The 20,010-nt window shown below is 36.8% G+C and overlaps 1 non-coding gene across 1 annotated transcript; it reads left to right on the forward strand.

Annotated features, from left to right (window-relative positions):
• The first annotated feature begins 3,444 nt into the window (after positions 1 to 3,444).
• On the forward strand, positions 3,445 to 3,567 carry LOC117284539. The gene has a single exon (XR_004515650.1). It is a non-coding gene; the product is annotated as a U6atac minor spliceosomal RNA (small nuclear RNA).
• Positions 3,568 to 20,010: the final 16,443 nt, after the last annotated feature.

The raw sequence follows: 20,010 nt of genomic DNA on the forward strand, positions 1-20,010 counted from the left end.
GACAGGTGGCACCGAAGAAGTATTCTAAACTGCGGTTAGGGGAGAATGGGCAAAGTTTCAATCTAGCTGCTTTGAGCTGAAAAGGGTCGGTGTAGGGGAGACTGCAGTTAGGAGCCTTCTCCAAGGGAGCTAATCCCAGGGGCCTTGGACAGAAGACATGTTGGGGTTTAGCAGTTCTGAATTTCCTTGCAAGGTCGATCTAGTGGATCCTGGTAAAAGGAGTTTGGCACATTTGTCGTTGGTTCTATCTGTGTGATCACTTGGAGTTTGACAGCCTCTATGTGAGAAAAAATAAAAATTTCCAAGAGATTAAAGTATGTACAACCAAAGCATGAGCACTAAAATGGAAAGGCAGATTGGGTGAAAGAGCCTCTTTGTCACAAGTCCCTCTAGTTTTAGCTATAAGAAGATGGAGAGTTTGGAGGTTTTTAGGGACAATTTTAGCTAAGGAATTTAAAGATTCTTGCTGAGCTTTTATAACTTCCACTGTAGTTTTCTAGCCTCATTGAATCATAACAGTGATCAGCAACAGGTGTATCTGGAAACTACCAGCACAGGTCAGTGATTGGCGCTCTCTTCTTTATCTAGCTTTTATTACTGTTTTGTTTTGTTTTGGTTTTGTTTTTTGTTTTTTTTTGGTACCAGGGATCAAACTTGTGACCTTGTGCTTGCAAGGCAGGCAGTGGAATCACTGAGATAAATCCCTGGCCCACTATGGTATTTTTATATAACTTTTGGTTATACTTTTCTGCTGGGTGTTTAAGACCAAGTTAAAGTATGACCTATGTTAATCAAAATTAACCTCTTGTTATATATCGAGGTCAGTTAAGTCTCTGCAGGCATTACTTTTGGAACTATGTGCAGAGCTTCTCTGTCAGTGTCAGCCACCAGGATGAGTCATGGTCTTGCTTGACCATATAGATTTCTGTGAAAGTCTGGGAGACTTTTCCCTCTTTGGTGATCCTCCTTTTTGGCACACTGCATTGGTTGACTCCTGTTCTCTGGGGTCCAACAATGTCCCTTCTCAGGAGGTTGGGTGACTCACCAAAGTTTCAGGACTTTGTAGAAAAGTTCCCCTTATGTCCTTGTTGACCTTGGAGGGCCATGGCCAAAGTATTGGCTGTCCTCTTAGCTCAGTAATCTTTCTAGTTTTGGTCTCAAAACCTCAGTGGTTGAATTCCCAGAAGAGAAGATAGGTTATATCAATATTATAGTGAGAACAGTAGGCTTAAGTTTATGGTCTTATGTAGATATTGAACACCTTAAAATGTATAGTATCACCAATGAACTGTACCAATCATGATTGTCTTAGAAGTTGAATCCCTGCAGAATATTAACAGATAACAATTATAAAATTTTACAGAGAAAGCTTGAGATCAAGGGCCCTATAGCATTTTAGCATGACAATCATGATATTATTATCTCTGAAACACATTTAAATGTCCATCTTAGTATAGAATAGCTTTTTAATCAGTTACCTTTATCTAATTATAAGATATTATGTGACCCAAACTTTTGCCCAATTTGTTATCTTTTAAAGCATTTTTTGTCATCAGAGTAATATTTAAGTAGAATGTACTTGTTTATAGATGTACTTTACGGATTATTAATGTCTAATCTCTAATCATTAGAGTGACATTGTCTAGAATGCACAATGTTTAGGTACATTTAATTGTTATAACACAGTTACATAACAATAACACAAGCACAAGCCTGAAAACATATGTGCATTGTCTAGCTGGCTGACTCAGGCTGGATTGTTTGAGCCTAAGAAGTTTACCACCATATAAAAACTTTAACTTGGAAGTCATCGATAGGAAAGTCTGTTTTTTAGTTTTGCACCTTTGAAGGCATGTTATGCTTGGGAAACACAGATGTACCATTTAATATACTATGAGATTAACAATAATTGGTATCACAGCTATATAGAAATCTTTACATATACTTAGTTTTTACTCTTAAGCCACATTGTAGATTCCTTCAACAGGTTTTATAAGGTGTAAATATATTGAAAAGAATTTGGGACATTTTTACAGCTCTGATAAGTTTAGGAAACAGTGATAATAACCACAGATAGACTTTTTGCCCAGTATACAAATGTGTCTCATTTATACAGTAATAAAATGTTTGTTTAGTCAAAACCAGTAGATGTAGATCAAGTTTAAATGTCAGGACCAGGTTTAAAGAGATGTCAATTTTGATCATTTTATATATTTAACATCTAAACATATATTGTATAAAAGAGAGCACCTACTAGTTGCTTTCATGTATTAATCTTACATATCTGTAACTCTATAGACTTTACTTTAAAGCTTAGATTCATAACATTACTTGTTTTTAGATGTATACATATGTATATATCCAAGAATATGTTATGTTATAAACTAAGGTAATATTTATTTAACCAATCATGAACTGCTTATTGAAAATGTTTTACAGGTTGACATTCAAATTCTCTTTAACTCTTAAAGCTTATTTTTTAGTAACCAAAAGCCTATCAATGAGAACATGAGAAACTTATTTTAGTAAAATACAGAACTTTTTGCTTTTAAGTCTAGTTTTATAAGTTAACCAAGAGCATTTCAGTACATTCAGAAAACCTTATTGCTTTAGACATAGAAAGTTTAACCCTTTAATTATAGCCAACTTAAATGTGTCTTAACAATTGCCGATGACTCATGAGAACCAAATCATAACATTTAAACACTTTAAGCTATACATATTATCTTTAACCAAAGAAAAACTCTTAAATTATTGTGGACAGACAACAATAGACATTGTATTTATAAAGCCAATCTTTTGATATCTCAAATAGCTAACAAGCTGGATGAAAATGTTACCTTCTTTAAATATAGCTTCATTTTTATATTGCTAACTCACTGTTAACCCTATGAGCAAAGGTATTTGGGCCATATCATGAGTGTCTATTTATCAATATACCAACTAAAATAGAACATATATCTGAAAACATAGAAATAGATACAGCAACCCAATCATTTATAACTTTTATGCTATCAAACTTTAAGGCTTTTATTTTTAAGTCTGATGTAAGCATTGAGACTATCATCTGTTAATGTTTTAAATAAGTTTGGCTATCCTGAAAACCTATATAAATGGTGATCTTTCCATGGAAATCTCAAAACAGAACCAAAAAATAAAAATAAATAGTTGAGCTCAAAAAAATATTTTTCTTAAGTGAAGCAGCTCTAGGTGCTTTAACTGGTTATTAACACATTAAACAGATGAACAAACATAAACAAGATGATTTCATTTAAATCAGAGTGCACTCTCAGATGTATTTGGCCAAATTGAATTACAATAACCCTTTTATAGTTTTTAGGTGTGTAATTATAGACTAGTCGGAACTTTTCTTATAGATCATCATTTAACAGAGATCTATAGTAATGAGTCAGAAGAGAAAAAAAAAACCTTTTACGTGTGAAAGTAGTGTATGAAAGGAGGGAAGGTTAGCACTCCCCTTGACAAAGATGGAAGAGGCCTTTGGGCCTGACAATACATGTGAAAGTAAGGACTATTTTTAAGAAGGATCCTAGGCTGATGATTTGTCTTGAGTGAAATAGCCACCTATATGGGCTTCTCATTCATTGTTTTGATGGCTATGGTTGTTTGTTAGCCACAGCTGAAAGCCAAAGCTGCTGTTTTGATAGCCACATGTTAAAGTCCCCTCTAAAGAGACAGACTGTTAAAAGTAATGGGGTGTATGTGTGTGTGCTGTGTTCAGACCAGATTTGGGTGTAGAAAGAGACTGAGCAGCACTCCTCGGAGCTAAGTATATATTCCAAAAGGTGGGGGAAGATGGCCTGTCAAGGCCGCGACCCTGCTGCAGATGTCTACGTATGACAGTTTCTTCCTGTTTTGAAAGAACCAAGGGGAGAGGTGTCCCTGTCTATCCCTTTTGCTCTATGCCCATTTGAAGGTGTCCCCTAGAATTTAACCCTGTCCAGTTCTAGCAGTGGTGAACTGGAGATTCAGGGAAGTGGCCAGAACCAGGTTAGTTCTTACTGTTCACCTGGTCCCCTTTTCTTGTGATCCTGTGATCCTTGGATCATACTTAACTATCGGCTTTCTTTTTTTAGAACTTCAGTTATCCTGTCTCTGAGAATGGTGGCTGGCATATCAAGATGTTCTAGAGAGAAGTTATGACAAGAGAAAGGCAGTCCTCTGGGGACTGGTGCTATGGCTATCCCTTAATACCTGTTTCTGTTTAAAACTGTTATTAAACTCATAAGGGGCCCTAAGAATGTTTTTTGTTCTATCAGTGAACTTCTTATACCTGTGCTGTGAAAACCAGTCAGTCTCCTTGTAGTGCAGCACTCATGAGGGGAGGGGGAGATGAAAGGAATTAATTTACAGTTCTGCTTAAGAGCAGAAAGGCTGATACATTTGGACTAAAACATTGTGTTTATTCTTTGAGTGTTTGAGGATATAGTCTAGATCATGTTTTTAAAAAATTATCCATTCCCCTTCCCTCCTTTCCATCCCTCTACCCCTTCATGCTTCTGTATTTGCAAAACCTTTGTTTCAATTTTTTCCTCCTTTTCTAGATTTTTTTCTTTTCCTACTTTCCTTTCTTCTATCCCCTTCCCTACTTCCTTTTCCCCTTTGAACCTTTTTTTCCTATTTCACATTACCGTACATTTTGGTCCTTATATATACCTTCAGTTTTTCACACTAGAGAAACAGTTCAGTATTTACACTTGTGTCTTATTTATTGCACTTAAGAGTATGACTTTAGTGTGCATCCATTTAGCTGTAAATGTCTCTAGTTTATCATTCTTTATGGCTGAATAGTACTCCATTTAATACAAAAATCTTTATCCAGTCACCAGTGGATGGGGATTTAGGCTATTTCCAAGATTTAGCTATTGCAAACTGTGCCGCTATTAACATGGGTGCACATATAGTGCTGTTCTATGATGCTTTTAATTCTTTTGGAAGGATACCCAGTAGGGGAATAGCTGGGTCACATGGGACTTCTAATGTTTGAGGGATCTCCATACTGATTTCCCCAGTGATTGTACCAGTCTACGCTCCCACCAACGGTGCAGGAGAGTATTTTTTTCCTCAAAGCCCCACCAGCATTTGTTATTAGTTGATTTCTTGATAGCAGCTGGTCTATCTGGAGTGAGGTGGAATCTCAGCATTGTTTTCATTTGCGTGTCTCAAATGACCAGTGATGTTGAACATTTATATGTTTATTTGCTGCTTCTTCCTCTGTCAGAGAAATGTCTGTTCATTTCAGATGCCCATTTTTGTAATGGGTCTTTAAATTTGGGCGGGTCTGATTATTTTCATTATATATTCTAGATAGTAGACCTTTGTCTGAAGAACAGCTGGTAGAATTTTTTTCCTACATTGTGGGTTGTCTCTTCACTGAATTGGTGATTTCTGTTGCTGTTTAGAAGCTTTTTAATAAGATTAGATCCCAGTTGATTCTTTGTGCTTAGTTACTTTGTGCAACTGAGGTTTTGTTCACAAAGTCTTTTTCTATTCCATGTCTTCATTAGTTCTACCTAACGTGTCTTTAGAATAAATGAAGGTCAGCTTTACTCTGGAAAGGTCCCAAGGATTGAGAAACTAACCATTCTGAAAACTTAACAGAGTTGTCTTGAACAAAGCACTGTTTTAAATTTCATTATTTCTCAGGGGCAAGGTAGTGGAGCAGGGACAGAAGAGTGACTATTATGGCACAAGTACTAAATCATAACCATTTCAAGGGCAAAAAGACAATCAAGATCAAGAGCCTTCCCAGAGTGGGCCTCTACTCCTCAGCAAAATATGTTTCCAGAGACAAAAGCTACAGTTGACTTCAGCTGCATTGCCAAGCAGAAAATTAAACCACCAATCAGAACATGAATGACTGCTTTTTAACCCTTTGAAAGAGAATGAGAGAGAATCAAAGTTCGAACTGTATTGTTTAGGTCTTACTTTCTAATTTTATTTTAAGACTCAATGGAGTAGTTCTAAAATCCCAGCCTGAGAAAGACATCTACCACCTCCAGGGATAGATACAGTCATGTAATGGCCCAGAAGAATCCTACCCTCAGGCCCTAGGACAAAGAACTCTTAGTCATTTTTGTGCCATCTACCTAAATACCCAGGCCCCTCTAAGCAAGACAAAGTTAGGTTTTACTCAGAATGTATCTTGAAAGCCTGTACTCATTGTCCATACTTACACATTAGCAGAAGTACATATGCCAGTTTCTTCTCTCCCCTACACACATAAATGAAGAGAATTATACCTGGGAAGGAAAGAGCCAGGAGAGTGTGGGAATGAGAAAGTAAGGGGAGAAAAATAAACTGTTGGGTAAACCATTGCCAAGTTCCATGAATAGTGTCAGCTATCACCCGATATACCAGTTGTATCTGCATGGCTTGGGACATGATCTAAGCTAGCCATAAGAGAGGAGCTATGGCATCAGGTGGATTGTGTTTATGCCTTCAGTTGTGAAAGACAAGTTAAAGAGCAGTTTACACATCTTGCCTTGAGAAGGTTTTGGAACCCACAGTGTTGTGCTTATGGAAATAGCTCCCTCTGGTGTCACCCAGAGGTCTCTTCTTTCCACTGGGTCTCAAATTCAGTTTCCCACACCTGTTGGATGAGAAATTGCACTCAGGACACTGGTAGGGGACTTTATCCTTAATGTGTTTCCTCCTAGATGAGCAAAATTTCGAAGTCTCATCTTCTTTGGGGATGGGGGTTTGTGTTCCTTATCTAAAATGATTTTGTCTTTGGCATTGTTATAGACCAACATTCATTTTCTATGGACTCAACTTGAGAGTTTCACTTGTTGGAAAGGAGAGAAAGGCTGACTAAAACTTTTTCACCCACAGAACATGTGTCCAAAACATGTGTCCAAAAAAAAGGGGGAAGTATAAAGTGATGGGAAAAGATTGGAATAAGAGATTAGTAAAAAGAAACTTTTTTCCTCATACTCTCATGTTGAGTTAATGAGACAGTCTGCCATGGGCCATCACCCTCAGCCTTGAAAGGCAGAAGTAAGGAATCTCAAGAACCAAGATGGTCTCCTCACCAGTGGAGAATCAAACTGTAAAGGAAACCAAGGCAATGCAGGCTTGACATTGTCCTCCATGAGTGTAGAGGGGGAAGCAAGCTAGACTTTTCCAGTGGATTCTGTCCTCCAAGACTTAAGAATGGCAGCCATGCTAATTGTCTTGTAATTAACTGAGTCTCGAATTTATAAGAGGCTGTTTTAGTACCTACAAAAATTAGATTTTATGATGTATTTCATAGAAATTTACAAATTCACATTTTGGTTAAAGTTTTAAAGTCCACCAGGGAGCTCCAACATTACCTTTCCCCAGCATTGCTATCTAAATAAGACAACAAGCCATTTTGTAACTGCCGAACAAGTCAAGAAAGGAATACAAGTAAACTGAGCAACTAATAAGTCTAAATGAAGCATGTAGAAAATAGGAATACAAGGCACTTCTGGCAAAAATAAAATGTCCCATCAAAGAAACAAAGAAACATCATAATCTTCCCTTAAATCTATCATCATTTTAGCAAGACAAGAAGGCATAAACAACTGACAAAAGATGACAATTTCTGGTTACCTAAATGAGTCAAAATCCATAATCCAGTGAAAATATTGGTAGTGCCATGAAACACAAGCAAATTTGTACCTCTTTCCAAAGGTCATGGTGGGACCTCCAAAGTGATATAGGAGAAATATAACCCTAATCTGCTAGATGTCAGATATGACAAGTTCATGTACCCTGAAATAGAAGAATGTATTCCAAAGAACAAAGGAGGTTATGAGTAGGAAAGGTTTACTGGGGAATAGGAATAGCTGCTGAGAGATAGAAGGGGTCCCGAATGGGTTGCCTAAGTTTTATTTTTAAAGATCTCTATATTTAAACATTTCATGACATTTTAGCCACTGCATTTTGGCTCGTCAGTAGAACTTGGCAAGTGTTTTTGAAGTTTGACTTCGTGATCTCACATATTATCTTTTTTTTTTTTGACGTGTATGTGATAGAATTGAACCCAGGGGTGCTCTGCCACTGAGCTATACACCCCATCTGTCTGTCTGCTCTCCCTCCCTCCCTCCTTCTCTCTCTCTCTCTCTTTCCTTCTTTTTATTTTATTTTGAGACAGTGTTTTGCTAAGTTGCTTGGAGTGGACTGAACCTGCAGTCCTTCTGCTTCAGCTTCCTGAGTAGCTGGGATTACAGTCATGTGCCGCTGCACCCAGCCCTTGATCCTTTTTCTGTGTATAGTTGTTAAACTTGCTTTATCCAAATGACTTTTTCCCCCCAAGGGGCTAATAAAAATGTTGAATAGAGCAATAAATATTTCGTTGCCTGTTGAAATCACTCTTCTTGTTGTTAGGACAAAATACTTGATACCCACAACTTAAAGGCAGAGAGGTTTATTTTGGGTCACATTTCAGTCCGTAGTCAACTGACTCCAAGGCAGGACAGCATGACAGAGAGGCATGGTGGAGGAAAAACTGTTTTTCTCTTGGCAGCCAGGATACAGCTAAGAGAGGTAGATGTATCCTTCCAGGCCACCTCTTTGGATCTGACCCCACTTGCACAGCACATTTATCTATAAACTCAGTGGACTAATCTACTAATAAGTATAGTGTCTCCATGATCTGGTCACCTCCCAAAAGCTCCACTTACGAGCACATAGGCTTTAGGATATCTAGATATAAACTATAACACTGCTCCACAGAGAAGTGTCTAGTGTATAGGTGAGATTAATCTAGTGGTAGATTAGGTTTTGAATGAGGATTATCTGGATGAACATTTCATGACAGCATCAACTGTGCCACCTTTCTGAACATTAATAGTGTTTAGGGTTAGAGTGAGCTACTAACTTGTGGCCAGAGTGTTTCAACGAGGAAGTTAATGTGGTTAAGAAGACTCTGTGGACCTACTTTTAATTATGGGGAGTGACAAAGAGATGTTAGTATTGAAAAAATGTTACTCTATTTTCATCTTTATATTTAGGAGGAAGAGTAATACTAAAATTTTCTTGAGTTTTGCTTCTTACATTCTTTCCATATTCCCTACTGCTATAGTGTGGATCTGGAATGTCCACCAAAGGCCTGTGTGTTAAAGGGGTGGTTCCAGCTTGGTGGAATTGGGAGGTGGTGAAACCTTTCAGATATGGAACCTAGTAGGGGTCTTCTGATTATTGGGTGCATACCCTGGAAGGGGGTAGTAGAACCCCAGTCCCTTCCTTGTTTCTCTTTTTTTGCTTTCTGTCCATGAGGTAAATAATTTGCTGTGCTACTTGTTCCTGCCATGCTGTACTCCCTTACCAGAATTCTGAAAGCAGTAGCTAGGTTCATCCAATCATGGGCTGAGACCTCCACAAGTATGAGTAAAACAAACCTTTTCTTTTTAAAAGTTGACTTAGTTCAGCTATTTGTTAGAATAATGAAAAGCTTATTAACATACCTGTACTCTAGATATGTTGGACAACTCACCCTTCTCCAGAAAGGCTTACAACTTTCTGCCTCTGTTGCTTTGTTCAAGTTGTTGTACTGTGACTAGAATGCCGTAAGTACCTTTTTAGCTCAGGGAATGCTCACTGAAAAAGCTCAAATGTCGTCTCCTGTTTGATGACTTCTGTACCTCTGTCGAGTATAAATAAATGCTTGCCTTGCTCCTATGGTAGTTGGTACCAACCTTTAGTATGTCACTTATCCTTTTAATTGTATCTCTCAACAAAGAGTTTCTTGAGGACAAGGAATTCTATCATCATGTTTGTATCATGAGGCTCAAGCACATAGTGATCAATAAATATTTAGGAATCCAACTTAATGATGAATTTTTTTCAACTTTGTTAATTCTGAGAATATTTTAGAATACAGGCTTAAATCTAATATTTGATTGTTGGACATTTGTTATATCATGAATTTTTTTTTTCATGGCATCTTTCTTGACCCTTTAGAGAAGTTCAGATGACTGATTTTGGGTGGGGCCGATAGGGTCCCAGGGCTTCATACTAATCACAATAATGATTCAGAAGTGTTGTTGCATGTAATTGGGATATGGTTTAAACTTCATTACCTTTTTCATTTGACATCTTTGGGGAATGGTATGTTTTGGATGAGTATCTTTGCCAGAGGACTCAAGGTTAAACTTTTAAAGTATCCAGTACTTTTTGTCTATTTTGGTTGAAAATTTTCTAAAATGTAATCCATTCTAGTATTTATATTGTGAATTCAATATGTTGAATACATTTATTTTTCTATGTTAAATTTCTGGTTACATAAGGTACATACTTGCTACAGAAATGTCATTAAATACAGAGAAACACAAAAGTTAAAGGTGATGTGTTCGTTTTGTTACTAAACTATAGCCCCTCTCAGTATATTGGCATGTGTTTATTGTTCTCATCTTTTTCCTTATATATGTATAAGGAGACATTTAAAATAAATTTGGGACCATACTGTTATATTGCTTTATGATCTATTTATATATATATATATATATTTTTTTTTTTATATTGAGTTTATTAGTACAATCTAGGTATACAATACAGTTACATTCATCATTGGGATTCTGTACCTTTACATAATAGCTCTTGATTTTCATTTTTTCCCCTTGTCCCTGCCCTCCCTTCACCCCCTCCTCCCCTCCCCATTTACAAACACTTTATTTCCATTTTCTCAGTTTCTCATATTTTTTTCCTCTCGCTTATTACCTTTCCCCCACCCTTCCCACTTTCCTTACACCTTTAGCCCTTTACTTCCTATTTCACATTATTAATTGTCTCATTAGGATCCTGTGTACTATTATAGTTTTTCACACCAAAGAAACTATTCGGTATTTCAGTTAAAGAAATCTCTGTATGAACATTAAAAATAGGGAATCCTAAAATAAAACTAAAAAGGAAAGTAAAAGAGAAAAGGCAGTGATGTAACATCAAAATAATCCTTAATTCTGGAGATGAAAATGGTCCCTGAACATATTTAAATTGCTTCTTGCTCTTATAGTCTTATCTTATTCTTTTTTTCGTTATTTAGAGAATACTTTATTAGTTTCTGTAATCAAACCCATGTAGATATGACCTTACATATTTAGTATGATGTGTTACTCCTGTACACATGGAAAAAAAAAACATAACATTTCTAGACCAATATGGCTGTCCATTTCTGTACAATGCCAACTCAACACAGTAAATTGGGATGACTTTTTCCAAAGTTGGCAGCACCGTTATATATATATATAGACTAATAATAGCAGTATGTTATGCATCGATAGCAGCAACAGCTTTTCCAGGTTCTGCAGTCATCTGAACAAAACTATAGACATTTAGCACATTCCATTAAACAAAACAAAACAAAAAACAAAGAAAAGAATAATATCCAGGAAACAGCAAAGTTCTGTTGCTGTTGTGGTACCTGGCACCATTTTTTTTATTAGCATCTTAATCATCATCTGGAAAGAGAATATTCTAGAGTAATATCATTAAATGTAGCTCTGATAAAGCACGGTCCCTACTATGTATCATAAAGCAGGTACAAGATATTTTACATTCATAGAGGTATGATATAGTACCATCCTACATCAATAATACTAGAATCAGTTTTGGTTTGAAATTTACTTTGTCTGCAAATAAGATTTCTGCCCCTGCTTTTTTCTGGGCTCCTGTCACATGGAGAATTGTTTTCTGTGTTTTCACTTTCAGTTTATGGGCTTCTTTTTGCACTAGGTGTGTTTCTTGTATACAACATATTGTTGGATTTTGCATCTTATTCCATTTTGCCAGTCTATTTCTCTTGATTGGTGAGTTGAGGCCACTGACATTGCTGGTTATAACTGATATGTACTGACTTATTATTGACATGTTATTGGCCTTTTGTTGACTCTTTTTACTCTTTCACCTTCTCCTTTTAATTTCTTGCCTTGCCTATTTGATTTGCTCTGTTGAGCCTCATGGTGTTGTGACCTTCATTGTCTTTTTCTAGGATCTTGTTTAGAATTGCTTGTAGTGCTGGTTTGGTATTCATATAGTTTCTCAGGTGTTCTTTGTTGTGGAAGTGTCTTATTTCCCCATCCATTTTGAAAGAGAGTTTTGCAGGATACATCAGTCTAGGTTGGAGTTTGTTCTCTTTTAGGACTTGAAATACCTCATTCCAAGCTCTCCTTGCCCCATGGGTTTGTGTTGAAAAGCCTGCTTTGATTTTGATGGGCTTTCCTTTGCTTGTGATTTGTTTCTTTTCTCTTACTGCTTGTAGTATTTTGTTCTTCTGTTGGGTTTCTGGGATCTTGATTATTATATGTCTAGGTTTAGATTTTTTTGATTGTGGCTAGTTGGGGTCCTATATGCCTCACTTATCTGAATGTCAAATTCTTCCCCTCTGTTTGGGAAGTTTTCTGTCATTACTTCTGTGAACAGCTTTTTTCAGTCATTTGTATTTTCTCCTGCTACTTCATGGATTCCTATCAGTCTTATGTTATTCTTCTTTGCATCATCTAGGAGTTGTTGGATCGATTTCTCATGATCCCCTACTGTTTTTAAGAGACCTCTCTTTTCATGGTCACTGACTGCAATCTTATCTTCTATATCTGAGAGTCTATCTTCGCATTCTTTTATTCTGTTGCGTACACTTTCTATGGAGTGTTTAATCTCCTGGATATCTGTTTGAATCTGTTTTATGGATTCCATTTCTTTCCTATGTTGGGCATTTATTTTTTCCATTTCTTTCTTATGCTGGGCCTTCATGGCTTCTATCATGGTCCTGAGATCATCTGTTTTTTTGTCAGTTTCTGCTCTAGAGTCTTGAATTGCGACTTCCATTTTGCTCACTATCTCTATGGTTATCTGGGAAATTATTTCTGTTTTGAATTTTTCTAGAGCCTGATTGATCTGTTTTGTTACTTCCTGTGCTTTGAGTTCAGGGTATCCTGGTGGTTTACTATCAGCCTTTTTATCCTCATTTGCCCTACTGTTTGCCATTGGTGAACTGGAAGTCTGTCCTTGTGTCTTGCTTAAATGTTTTCTCATTTTTTTTTTTGTTGTCGGACTGTCCTTGGTTTAATCTCTGGATTATCACCCAAATCTTCCTGATATAGTTGCGCTCTAGCTTCTGTGTCTCTAATGACCCACAGACATTCTCATCTTCATAACATGAGAGAAAACAGCTCATCAAATCAACCACAATGCTTTATCCCAACTGATACAATCAGCAACACATTAAGATCAAGCACAACTTGGAAACTGATCACCTGTGGTAGTCACTAGTCTATCACCCTTAAATCATTTGAATTAAATTGAAATCAAGAAGCAGTCCAGAACATGTCTGCAGTGAACAAAATTTCAATATAGTGTATTTACCACTTAATGGCTCAGACAGAGCGAGGATGCAAGACCCCTGGTCTCAGCTGAAGGCTGAACCCCATGACGCTGACTGACCTTGGGCTGCAAGGTCCAAATTGAGTTCCCGAACCTTCTGAATGGTTGCACTCCACAACATTCTATTACAGGTTTCCCACGCCCTTTCTTTAAAGATGTTCAAAGTTGGGAACTCAGAAAAATACCCTTGACAACCACCTCTGCCTCTGCAGAGTGGGTCCAAAGACTGGCACAGTCAGGAGGTCTGAGAGTGCAGGGGGTGGTTATGGGGGTTCAGGGGCACCTGCGTGGCTACCTCCTGGGGCTGGAGTGATGGTGGCTGGGGCGGAAGAAGGCCTGGCTCTGCTTCCCACTGTGGATCAGGCTGAGGCTACCTTCCACCACTGGAGTGATGGCAGCTGGGGTGGGAGAAGGCGTGGCTCTCCTTCTATTTTTATATTGAGTATACAATCCTGGGAACTTTTTTTTATTTCTACAACTGTGGTTGTGAACCTATGGCATGTGTGCTGTTTTTCTTTTAAGACAAAAGGTGTTAATGTAGAGTTGTTTTTTCTAAACTAAAACCTCACTATTCATGTTTAATTGTAGTGTTGGCAATAAACATTGGAATAAGTCAGTTTTGGGTTTCAGTTTGGGCACTCATCTCTAAAAGGTTTGCCATCACTGATCAACATTGTCCAATGTTGTAGTGATAACTGTTACATTACAGGGATATACTGTAATTTGTCTACTTTCCTACTTTTGAGTAGTTGGTTGTTTGAAATGAACTATTACCACATTGTTCTGTAGGTCACTTAAATTACTTTGTTAGCATAGGGCATTACATATTTCTTCCACAGACTTGCTTTTTAAAAATATAAAAATTAGTACATGCTTGTAAGGAATAAATCCTTAAGTATTATAAAAGTGTCCTCTACTGCTAGTTCTTGGGCATCAGTTATTTAAAATTTTTGATGATATTATTAATATAAATAAGTAATTATTATATTAATAGAATAATATTTGTTTCTTTTTCACTGAAATCCCTAGTAAAAACCACTATTTCCAGTGAATAGTTCTTGCTCCTCTGGCTGTGATGTTCCTAGGGAATTTTGGGGATAAGTGTATATGTGGGACTGATTCACTGTCAGTGAGTTGAAGTGGTAATTTTGTTTTATTTTTCTATCTGTATCTTTCTTTTCTCTGTAGTTGCTTGGAGTATAATCCTTTTCCTTATCTAATTTGTTTGCCATTCATTGCTGTTTACTTCTCTCTCCAGCTATACATTTGCAAGCTAGACCTGAACTGAACTGATTGAAGGAAACTGAGTAATCAGATGAGTGAAAAACTAAAGCAACCCTTTTCCCTTCCTTTGGGGGTTAGATTCATTGCCTTTGTGATGGATTTAATCCTGTTAATTTTTTTTTTGAATAATAGTCAAAGCTAGGCCTTACAGGAATGCTTGTCTGGGAGAGATGCAAATTTGGTCTGTGGAGAGAATGTTTTCCCTTTTGGGTAAGGAAAACACGACTGTGACATCTGTACTGCTGCCACCCTTTCTCCCTAGGAAGTCCAGGTGGGGGATTTTGTTTTGTTTTTTGGCATAGGAATGGGAAGAAGCACTTAGGCTTGCTTGGAGCATTATGGATGGAAAGAAAGAACCTTTTGAAAAGAAAGTGTTTTGTCAGTTTAGTTCAGTGATTTTGCTGCCTGCCTCGCAAGTGCAAGATCCCGAGTTTGATCTCTGGTATAAACAAACAAACAAACAAACAAACAACAAAACAAAAATCCCAAAAAACTTTCCTTCAATGAATTTTTCCTACTCTTAAAAAAAAACCCCGAAAAACAAAACAGACAAAAAAAACAACCTTGTCCAATGAAAAGAAAATGTTTTAACCCATTTAAACACACTGAAATATTTCAGCTGTCTTGAGTCAGTTGTATATGGTTGTAGCTAATGATACTGTGATTATCTTACAGTAAACTTTTTAATGATTAGCTTTTTTAAGAAACTGAAGCAACTTTCTGTGTTTATGTAGAGTAGTGATTTGTTTTAACTGATGAATTCTTCACCTTGATGTTTTTAATTACATTTTTTCTTATAAGATACATATATAGCTTACCCGTTTTAGTTGTACAGTTCAGGGGCATTAAGTGTCACTAACTCACTATATTTCCAGCCCTTTAAAAATATAGCTGCAAATGTTGATAATCATCACTTCCTATTTCCAGAATTCTTTCCGTCATTCTAGTGGGAAATTAGAAGCATCACTTTATACCTATTAAGTAATAACTCCATTTTAAATCCTGTCCTGAAGACCCCAATAACTTCTACTGTTTTATCTTCATGAATTTGACTATCCTAAATACCTCATATAAGGAGAATTATACAATATTTTTCCTTCTGTGACTGGATATTTTACTGGGTTTGTGGTTTTCGAGGTTCATCTATATTACAGCATGTATCAGAATTTCATTTCTTTTTATGGCTGAATAATATTCATTTGTGTGTGCATATATCACATTTGTTTATCCATTCATGTGTTGATATACATTTTGGTTGTTTCCATCATTTTCATCATGGTCTCCATTGAGACCAATGAAATTGTTCCATCATATCAGTACCAAACTTTTTTTTTTTAAACTGTAGGTTTGTAGTATGTTTTAAAATTAAAAGTAAATCCTCCAGGGGAAATTGATCAAAGTATGTTATGTATTGTATGAATCTGCCAAATGAAATCTATTGATCTGTATAGCCAGTAGGTACTAATAAAAAAAGATATGAAATTTAAAAAGTGAGTCCTGGGCTGGAGATTTAGCTCAGTGACACTGTGTCTGCCTTGCCAAGTGCAAGGTCCTGAGTTCAGTCTCCTGTGCTGGAGAAAAAAATTACTGGCAGTGTTTTATAATTAGCAGTATGTAAGTTTTTCACTTTTTGTGTTAAATTTATTCCAAAGTATTTTATTTTTTGGATGCTATTGTAAATGGAATTGTTTTTAAAATTTCTTTTCCATATTTTTCATTGCTTATATGTAGAAATTCAGTCATGCTTTGAATAATAACAATGTTTCAATCAGTGCTGAACCACAGTGGTGGTTCCATAAAATAATGGAGCTGAAAAATTCTATTATCTAGTGATATTGTAGTCATTGAAATGTCATATCACAGTGCATTTTTCACATATTTGTGGTGTTGCTCTCAGAGTCTCCTAAGGAGATGAAAATGATTTAAAAGTTGAATTTAAAGATAAGCCAATCTAATCATCTTGAGTTAACACCTTATAAAGTGATTTTTCACGTATTCTACAGATCATCCATATTTAGGGGTATTCTAGCTGAGTACTCCCTAATTGCTTACTATATGGACCCTACAGTCTGAAATAAATTCTGAGAAAGGAACTCATACAATTGTGTTTGGAGGTGGTAGAAATGTTTCAAACATTCAATGTGGAGATATAAATTGATAGAAATCACTGAATAACAATTAAATGTTAAAAGTAGAGACTTTGAAATGATTTTTAGAGATAGAGTGGGTGGCTGGAGGATAAAAATGGTACTGAGATAACATGTTACAGAGATTGACCAGGGTGGTAGCAACTGTAATTGTTATATTGTCACAAGAGGGAAAGAAAGTTTGTTTCTTGGCAAGAGTGGAAGAAAATAGTTTTGTTGTTGTTGTTATTGTTGTTAAATTTTTGGCTCAGTACTGGGAATTGAACCCAGGGCTTTCACACTGGACTACATTCTCAGCCCTTTTTATGTTTTATTTTGAGACAGGTCTCACTGAGTTACCCAACTTGTGATCTTCCTGTCTCAGTCTCCCACAGGGTTAGGATTACAGGTGCACATCATGTGTCCAGCAAAAAGTAGTTTTTTTTTAGAAAATGAAGCTGGGCTTGGTGACACATGCCTGTAATCCTAGGACTGGGGAGCCTGAGTCAGGAAGATTGCTGAGAGTTCGAGGCCAGGCTGAACTACATAGGGAGATCTTGTCTCAAAACCAAACTAAAACAAAATGGAAACGAAATATAGGTAGTAACATGGAGTTAACATATAAGTTTAACTGGAAAGTTAAGATAGCTTATCAACTTCTTTTATTGATTCAGGAGACATTTATTGAAGGTCTGCTTTCTTTGGGAAATAAATAATATACAAGCCCACCTACTTTCAATACCTTTAATCTAGAAGATTGGAAACATTTGATTTGGGGAGTTGCAAAGATTTATGAAGATAGTATTTGAAACAATGCCAATAGACAAGAGTTTTTAAGCTAACAATCATACATAGAATTTCGATCTAAAAGGGCTTAACCTTTAGATTTTTCAGGTGGGATCACCAAAGTCAGAGAAATACTGTGATTTGCTTAGGTCACATTTTGGTTATTTGGGTCTGGAATTCAGGTCCTAATTCCCTGGAGAGAACTTTTCTTCCTATGTCACTAAATCTTGGACAGAGCTACTAGAGGATGGGACTCAGGAAATAATTTACTGCATGCCTACTCTGTAACGTTAATGAGATAAATAAACACATCCTTGTTTTTAAGCAGTTTATAAACTAGTTGGAATTTGGTGCAGTTCTTTCAGTTATAGTTGGTAGAAATCCATCTCACTCTGAAGTGAAAGGGGCCTCTGGATAGATTGGAATCAGGACCTTATTAAAGCATCAGGACCTCTGTTCATCTTGATATGTTAGTGTTGGAGTCTTCTGTAAATTTACTGCTTTCATTGTTATAGAACATAACTCCTAGCAACTGGGTTTACATGATTGAATAGGAAAGAGATATTTTCAGTCAGGAAAACTTTAGGGAATGGATGGTATGGCCTGGTCTACATGTCCACTGTGGGTGTGGAGGTCTAGTTAGCAGCCTTACTACCATCACATAGAGTGGGAGAATTTTTGTAAAATGTGAGCGTTAGAGGTTCTGAGGTCACAAGCAATAAGGAAATGTACATGTACACCATAGGCCAAAAAGCTATCATAAATGTCAACCATGTAGAATAATAGTATTAGAATGGTCCATTGGAGTTCAAAATCTGGGGGCACAAGGCAATATAGATTCCAAGAATTAAAATAGAACTGAGTTTTGAAGGCTGAATATGATTTTGTGAATGAATAGGAAGCATGAGAAGAGATCCCATTCAGCAGAAATCAGTGAGGTATGAAAGATTTATGCTAGGTGATTAGGGGGACTATGAATGGATTAAATCCTATGGCATTGGGGAGCTAGGTTTGGCTGAAAGTATGAAGGACCATGAGTATTAGAGTAAGAAATTTGGCCTTCATTCTGTGGGTTGGTGAGGAGCCATTGAAGCATTGTGGACAAGGGAAAAAGACACTTTAGAAAGACAAATAAGAAAGTAAGAGTTTTAAATTCAGAAAAACTAGGTTATAAAAGAATAGTGGAATTTATCTATCAGAGGAGCTAGGCATGTTCCTAACATGGAAAGGCTATGATTGTGAACAAATCACTTCTATTTACCTTTTCAGTAAAATAAATATTTATCTTTTCTCATGTTGAGATAAGTTTATATATAATTTCAGCAAAAATATTACATTATGTCTTTATAGGCTTTGGTTTATAAATAACTTAAATATAGATGAGAAAGAATTTTTCTCTGTGGGTGGAGATTATAAATTGGGAATAGATTGTTGACTGAGGAAGTTACAGCTACATTTTATTAGCTTATAAAAGATATTAACAGCTAGGGCCAGCCCCTTCCTCTCCTCTCCTATTTTTCCCCTCCCTTCTCTTCTCCCTCAGTTATGGCTTGTGTTGGGTCATAGGTGAGGTTTTTCAGAGGTTGCTGGATCTAGACTGTGTGGTGCTTGAATTAAGGGTGTATGATTGCTAAATTAGTCCACTGATAGGTTTGGCATAGTTCTGAGTGTAGATAATGGGAAGGCCCACCCTGGGTGTGAGTGCTACTTTCCCCAGGTGTGTGTAACCTGGATATAACTGGGACAGAAAGAGGGCTGCTGTTGCCACTTGCTGCTTGCTTCATCACTATTTTACTGCTCTGCTGCCTTTCTGCCTGCCATGAGCTGTTTTTTCTCTGTAATATCACCCTGCCTTGGAGCTAGCCAACTATGGACTAAAACCTCTACAAACTCTGAGCCAAATAAACCTTTCCTCCTATAACTTTGGATGTCGGGTATTTTGTCTCAGGAATAAGAAAAGTAATTAAGGCTCCTCTTTCCCCCTCCCTTCTTTCCTCCATTTCTCCCTGTCTCCCTCCCTTCTTTCCCCTCTAAATGAACCCCAGGGCCTTGTGCATGGTAGGCAAGTGCTCTGTCATTGAGCTCTATCCCAACCCTTTATTTTATTTGTGACAAGGTCTCACTGGGTTGCCCAGACTGGCTTTGAACTTTCAATTCTTCCTGCCTCACACTTCTGAGTAGCTGGGATTACAGACATGTGCTACCATGCCTGGCTCACATTTTCTTTTAAACTGTTTATTTCAACGAAGCAAATGACAGAAATAAGTTCTAAAACTAGAATTTACTGCAAGGTATTACTATTCTTTCTCTCTCCAGTATTATAATTTTTTTATTACTTACAATTCCCCAAGCTGCCTTTGCAACTGGGATTTTTGACACCTGGACTAAAAAACAAGAGATCTCAAATTATATTAATTTTTTGTTCTGTTTTAAAAGTTAACACAAATTAATT

This window comes from Fukomys damarensis, unplaced genomic scaffold (genome assembly GCF_012274545.1).
Source record: "Fukomys damarensis isolate Sample0158 unplaced genomic scaffold, DMR_v1.0_HiC HiC_scaffold_37, whole genome shotgun sequence".
NCBI lineage: Eukaryota > Metazoa > Chordata > Mammalia > Rodentia > Bathyergidae > Fukomys > Fukomys damarensis.